This window comes from Trachurus trachurus (genome assembly GCF_905171665.1).
Source record: "Trachurus trachurus genome assembly, chromosome: 14".
Taxonomy (NCBI): Eukaryota; Metazoa; Chordata; class Actinopteri; order Carangiformes; family Carangidae; genus Trachurus; species Trachurus trachurus.
This window is the reverse complement of record NC_139903.1, coordinates 31,346,062-31,353,753: the sequence shown is the minus strand read 5'-3', so window position 1 is coordinate 31,353,753 and position 7,692 is coordinate 31,346,062. Positions and strand designations below refer to the sequence as shown.

Here is a 7,692-nt window from a genome sequence, read left to right as displayed (position 1 = left end):
AGCACCTCCCTAGACACACCTCTGCCTGTGGTGCGCTTTCTTGACCTCATTCTGTGAAAACAAAGTTGGGAGATTAGTTGCTTTTAACAAGGGTGTAAACCTATCACACACTGTTTTATTTTTATTTTTATCTTAATTTTTATGTATTTATTCATTCATTCATTCATTTATTTATTAATGTTATGATTGTGCTTGCTCAGTTTTTTCTTGTTCTAAACTGTATTCGTATGTGCATTGTTAATTGTAGACTATATTGGCAGAAAAAAATAAGTTAAATCACCCACTGAAAAAGATGACTAAAATACAAAGAAAGGTGACAAAAATACAATATTATGGACACTAATGATCCATCTAGCATTTAAAAACGGCTATTTTCACCAAAAAGTGACAAGTTTACACCCCTGTTTTATGTTGCCCTAGTTATAACACTGTGTTACAACTAACCCCCCATGTAGTTTCCTTACTCTTGCCTAGCTAGCACTGGCTACGAGCTAGCAACAAGCTTTAGCATGGTACCATTTTTTAGCTAAGAAAACGCTGAAAAAGATGATATAAGAATGGTTTTGGTGACTTGCACACATGCTTCAGTAATCAAAAAACTAGCGATATGGGAAAATGTACTTACATGGTGACAAAACACACTTTGTCGGATATTCTTGCGAAATCGCCGCCGATTCTTCCGAAATTTCTGCTGACTCAACTGCTAACTGATACGGACCGGTGGCCGGAAGTTGGCGGAGGTTGACTTGTGCATCTGGATAAAAAGTCTGTGTTTCAATTTGCTTGCGTTAGGTTGTACCCCGCGCTCCCATAAATATCCTCCTGTCTGCCCTCTGATCAGAGCGGAGTCCCTAGCAATGGCCCGTTTTACCTAGCAACGGTCTGGCAATCGACTGCTGGAATTCTTTTTCTGTTGTTGTTCTGGTAATTCTACATATTCAACCTTATTATAGCTACAACTTTTTCATCATAATGCATCAACAGAATGTCTCGAAGGGTGCAGAATAAAAGTATTAATTTTACTGAATTTTCTTTTAATAGTATATAAATAATTGTTTAATAAATTTTGTCGGGTCCGAAATATATAAATATTTACATCTGGTTGCGTTGGCAACTTCGACATGGAATGACGTCTGCACCATCAGCATTCGTATGTTGATGTCACCTGAGGTGAAGCAGGACTAGAGTGAACATCGGCCAAGCATTTCACAGATGGTGCCAATTTAAGGACGCAAATGGGCTCAAAAGCCACGCAGAGGTTGCTGCTTTCCTTCTGGACAGGTAAGCTAACGTTAAATGTTGGTCAGCCGCCGGCGGTACTGTTATGTTGCTAATGATAACTGACGTTAACGGTCTCTGGCCGCAGCGGAGACGGCTCCGTGACACTACTGTGTCACTGGCCGCCGCTGAGTGCTTTGGGACGGGGGGCGGAGGCTCACAGCGCCGGCTGCACGGTGAAAACAGCAGTGATAACGGGCTTTCAGGTCCGAATCTCAGAACCAGAAACGTTTGTAACAGCACCGGAAAAAGTCGCTAGATTTGTCGCCAGTCACTTTTGTCAGAAAGTTTAGCGAGAAAGTCGCAACACTGTAGCCGACAGCCATACAGCACACTACACGCTGTCCTCAGAGCAGCATTCAAGGAGACCGATTACTCAAACAAAACCAAAATCACACAGTTTATAAAAAACATTATGTTTTGATTGTAGTTTGAAACAGTTTTACATATCAGAGGACTACCATATTCACACATAGGGTACCTGAGAGTGTCTATTATCATAATCTGTTAACCCTTTAACAGCGATCGAAATGATTCCAACGGTTTCTGAAAGCACTCGCCTTGCGCTTTTCAGTGATATACGGTTCATTACGGTAATGCCGTGCAGCGCATCACAGCAGCCCAGGGAAAATCCAAGGTTGAGGGAGAGAGGAGAGAGAGAGAGAGTGTGACGGAGATATTTTGACAGGTGATATTGAATCGGACTTTTAGTGTATTTTTGCCGTGTTTTTCGTGGTGTGTTGTAATTGTGTGTTATTCTGCTGTGTTTTTGCCTTTTTGAACTGTGTTTTTATCTTGTTTGCTGTATTTTGGCTGTAATTTGCCTTTTTTTCTCTGCATCATTTTTGTCGGCTGTTTTTTTTTTCTTTTTTTTTCCCACATTGGACATTGGACATGTCGAGGAGATCGTCCAGGAAGAAAATAGTGCCCATCAGATTCAGGGATGGAGGAGATTCTTCTGAATCTGAGTAAGTAATGAAGATTATTCAAGTTTGTTTACTGTTGATGTTTATTTTTTACTGCTTCTCTCTTTGCTTCTTGTTAGCTTGTTAGCTGTTGTTAGCTTGTTCGCTCTCTTGGTTGCTTCACTAAACCCAAACACTTCATTTCAATGTGTAAAAAAAGGGAGCTGGCTCTAGCCAAAAAGGCAGGTCCATCCCTGTCAAAAAGAGGATTTTTATTACGTTACATCCAGAGTGCCTCAGACTGCCTTTTTGGCTAGAGCCAGCTCCCTTTTTTTTAATTTTTTTTTTTTACACATCTTTCTTAGTCTTGATGAGCACCTGATTTTTTATTCTGCTGCTGTTGTCTAGAATTTTCTTTGGGATGAATCTGATCTGCAGCCTGTTGCACCAGCTCTGTGTAAGTTCTACCTTAAGTTAGAGTGTAAAGTCCACACTAAATGATACGTTGAAACTAGTTAAGGTGATACTTAAGATGTATCTTTGTTTAGTTGCACCACAGAGACTTATGTTTCATCTTAACAACGTCTAAACTAAGCAAGACGTTGTCGCAGATGGTGACGTAATCACATAAAGTAGCCAATGAGAGAAAAGTATAATTCCTCGTGCAGTGTTTAACGTCTCATGTGAAATCCTCCCTCAACCGGTCAACGACTGGAGAAAAACACAGCGACATCGAGTGGCGAAACTGTCGACTACAAGGTAAGGTTGGCTTGAGGCATTCACAATAAATCACGGTAGTTTTTTTTGTTTTGTTTATTTTCTATGTACTAGGCCATCACGTTAGTTGAAACAATGTAACAAGCATGATTGACACACAGCAGCCTACCGCTCTGACAGCTTAATTTTTGTCAGATCCAACATCCCTTGTGAATTAATAAATCGTTAAATAGTCACTTGTTGAGCTGTGAAAACATTAAAATATTTTTAACAAAGATAGAGGGACAAATACAAACAGTTAGGCAAACGTTTAGAGCCGCTGTGTATCCGTCCGTTGTCAAGTAAACGGACGATCCGGTTCCATAACGGAGCACAGCTGTCCGTTAACTGACCGGTAATATCCGTTAGCACGGGCTTGCCTTAATGACTAGGCTACGAGGAAAAATAAAATCGAAATTTCTTCCTTCTAAATTGGATCCTAAATTAAATATGAGGCTATTTAGGAGCAAACTAGTGGACAAATGTTAAAAAAAAAGCACAGGGAACAGACAGACTCCCTGATCATGTAAAGCCCCGCATAAGGGTCCCGTCCCCGTAAAGCCGGGTTTCCGCCGAATCAACGATCTCTTTATTACTATTATTATGATTATTATTTGCTATTATTTGATGTTTTACCGTGACATAGGGTTCACGTCATGATAACTTTGACCAGTCAGTTTTCTTTGTTTGTAACCATGGACAGCTCCTACCGGATCGCGCTGCTGTGTCGCAACCCCCACCCCACACACACACACACACACACACACACACACACACACACACACACACACACACACACACACACACACACACCTGAGAGGAAACCTATATTTTAGTGTAGTGTTAAAAGACTATACCTATAAAGCACAAAGTAATGCTTTATTAACGACTCAAGACGGTTACATATGTAGCGTCCACCGGGCGGCGGTGCGAGTGTTAACTTGTAGCCTTTGTGATATCTTGCCTGCATCTCCCCGTGAGTTTTTCCTCACCCGGTTCACCACTCTAACGGCAGATATGTGTAGTAGGCTACTGCTTGTAAAGTTCTCTGAGGCAAATTGTTATTTGTAAATTTGAGTTATAACTACATTTTGACTGATTGATTAACGCTACTTTGTGTCCTCTTGCAGGGGTTTGACAATGACTGACCGCAGAGCAAGAAAAAGAAATTTCACACATGAAGAGATAATCATATTAATTACTAAATATAAACAACATCAAGCAATCTTGGAATCGAAATTCAACAACTTTGTTACAAATAAAAAAAAACAAGAAATCTGGGATGACATCACAAATGCCATAAATGCGAAAGGAGTCGAGCACAGGGACGTTAAGGAGGTACGGAAGAAGTGGAGCGACCTGAAAATGCAAGCTGTGGAGGACTTTCCTCGTCATATCGCCACAGGAGGAGGACCTACCCAGCAAACATTTCCTCGACCTGGGTCGAGATGGAGACGTCCAATCTACGTCGCGTCACGTCGTGACCTTAATTCGACAGTTTTTCAACATGATAAAATAACATCTGAGTAAATATGACATACATAATGAGTCATTTTAGATTGGATTAATTGGTTAAATACTGCCAGCAAACATTTTCTCAATCCGCGTCCAGATGACGACATCCATCAGACGTTGCGTCACGACGTGACTTTATTTAGACTTTTTTTCGACATGATAACATTAGGGGGGATACGATCTCACATAACACATATTTAACTAAAAAAACACTGCCAAGAATGATTTCCTCTATCTACTGCTGTCTAGTGCTGTGTGGAGATGAAGACATCCAGTCAACGTCCAGTCATGTCAGGACGTAGATTCCACCTCTGATTAACGTTGGGCAGGCGGGTTGATATGACGTCTATCTGAGGGGTGAGATGACCAGCGGATGACGACGTCATTTCAACGGCGTTTAGACGGCATTGGTTTACGTTGTTAAAAACTATTCAAAATGATGGAAATATGTTTGTGAATGGGAGAAAACAATGTAGTATCACGTGTATTGGCGGGGTGGGCTTAAATGTTTGTTATTCTAGCATCCATCAAGGAACTATTTTCCTCGCGTAGTGAACGCACCTGGTTTCAGCTGCGGTGCGGCGGCAGAAGAAGTTTTGAGTCGGCGAGGAGAAGACACAGACGCGTGTGAAAGGTGAGCTTCGAAAAATAGTGTAATTTAAAATGAAAATGTGCTTGGTAAGACATTATACGTTCATGAGTTACATGTTAAAGTTCTGATTTTGTTGCTGCATCGTGTAATGTTACAGATAGCCTATCTGCTGCATGTTATTCGTAACCGAGCGGCGGCTAACAGTAAGCTAGCAGGCGAAATAGCAAGGCCTACCCTGATACATCGAGTGTAGCATCGATGTTAAACCGAGTATATGTTCACAAAATGTACATTTTAAATTCAAATTCATACCAAGGAAACAGAGTAACCTCTTAGAAAAAGAAAAGTTTGCTGCTGTGAAAACTGTATCACTGCATTATTTTTTTATCATAAGCAACATGCATGGCTATGACCTAACAGTATGACAAACATTTTAAGATCATGACACACTAACGTTACTGAGCTTGATGATGTCATATTTAGCTATCTCTACCTGAAACAGGACTATATTTTTGTGTCTCTGTCTCTCCCATAGGCCTGTATTGATAACTATCTTTTCAATATCTCACTTTACAGGTGTATTGCTGTGATAAAGAGACGCATACCAGGTAAGATACACACACTAAGGGTGATGGGGGCTTGAACGATTGTGAAGATTTTACCATCATTGCTCTTGTTATACACAGGGCCTACAGTAGTAGCGGTTCAAAAGTTCCCCTCCAGGCTGAAAGTCAGCTGAATGGCCTAGGTTTTCCCTATGTTTTCCCTTCAAATCCCAGCCGCTGGAGTGGCCCCCTCTTTCTCATGGGAGTGTCCATGTTTTGCTGTAACTCCACCCATTCACTGAAATACAGGGTATGACCCTCACAAATTCTCATCGCCAAAAGTCATTCTGATGTCATCTGAATGTCCACTGACCGCCAGAGGCAGCACTTAAAGCACCTCTGGTCATAATCATCATTTGATTTGATTTGTGATGTGAAATGATAACAGGCCTATGCGCTGGCCACTGTTTTATTCAGAAATGAAGGCTAGTAATACCTCCTGTCAAATATTGGATCACAATGTAATCGTTGTGAATCTCAAAGCAAATTCAGTTCCCAAAGACAGTACAGCAGTTTGAAAAGGTCTATGAACTTTTAATGTGCAGCTCTAAATAAAAACTTATCTGGGTTTGGTCTTAACTCTCCTGTCGGCCTTCTGGGTCAAATTGAACCAATCTGTCCACTTCCTCCATCCTTCCTTCTTTCCACAATCTTTTTCCCTTCCTTCCTTCCCTATTTCCTTCCTTCTTCTTCCTCTATTGATCCAATTGACCCTCCATTTTTCTTCCCTCCCTCTCTCCCTCCCTTCCTTCCCTTCTTTCCTCCCATCTTTCCCTTTATCTTTCATCCTTCTTTCCCTTCGTCATACCTTCTTTCCTGTAGATGCTTCCGCATGTATGTGTGTGAGTTCAATGATCATACATCATCTCCAAAGAGTGTATTTTTATTGTAGCTCCGAGAGCATGGAGTGGCAGACTTACTTTTAGCCTAGCAGGCATAAACAACTGAACCCAAACATCCACAAATACACACAGGCGGCGCGACCCCTACTGGGCACAACAGGGATCATCATGAATGATCTACATTTTCCCTTTGTACTTCCTTCCTTGACCCAGGTGGACAACAGGATGGTTAAAGAGGAACTCTTAAGGATTCCATCCTCAAACCTGCTCCATGTGTCCCTTAGCTCCAGAGTCCTAATGCTGGTTAAATCAATGACTTGTAACTAATGCCTGCTACTGTGTGGGTCTAAGAAGTGGTTATGTCATTACTCTTTCAAATCCCAGGACAAAGTCTTACTGTAATTTATAAAGTGCATTTTACATCTGAATAGGTGCTCTATAATTTTTTTTTTCTTGTGTCCTCTCTCCAGCTGCTGTGAAAAGATGGAGCATTAAGGCCACAGATGTGGAAATAGAGAATGCAATGATGAATCATCTAAAGCATGCGCCAGCCAGAAGCGGGGGGAAGGAGCAGATCCTCGTCGCTGACTGTTAAGCCTCCTTGGCTATGACCTGACTTTACAAAAAAAAAATTGTTCTCTAATAAATATATTTGTTTTACTTGTTTATATGTTTTCAATACAACCAGTTGAATAGATCTTGTCCTGAATGCTTTCCTTTTATTATTCTACCTATTAGTCCATGCACCACTTGTATTTTACAGTATAGCCTAGGTGAACATCACAAGGATATTTTAAACCTTATGTTATGTTATGTTTATTTATTTGATATGGACATCACAAATACATTAAGACTGTTCCAGTGGACAGACCAGATGCTTTGCTTGAGTGTGTTTAGCACAAGTGCTAATTTTCAACACCAGTCCATAGGCGGCTAATCTAAAAATACAGAACATATTATCAACAGTATGAGATAAAACCAAGTGCATGACACTACATCATGACAGTAACATACTAAAAAATACAGAGCACAAGATCAACGAGAGGAGATTGAGTAAACAGAATCATGATCGTAACAGTGAAAATAGTAACAATAAAAAAGTCCATATTTATACATGATAGCATTGTTGTTTTGCTTTTAACCATGCTTTTAGTCCTCTATTAAACGAGTTTGTGTCAGTCTCCAGTTTCAGGTGAGTG

The 7,692-nt window shown here is 40.7% G+C and overlaps 1 long non-coding RNA gene across 1 annotated transcript; it reads left to right on the top strand.

Annotated features, from left to right (window-relative positions):
* The first annotated feature begins 5,033 nt into the window (after positions 1–5,033).
* Positions 5,034–7,153, top strand: LOC310997030. The gene is made up of 3 exons (XR_014595925.1): positions 5,034–5,088; positions 5,623–5,654; positions 6,964–7,153. It is a non-coding gene; the product is annotated as an uncharacterized lncRNA (long non-coding RNA).
* Positions 7,154–7,692: the final 539 nt, after the last annotated feature.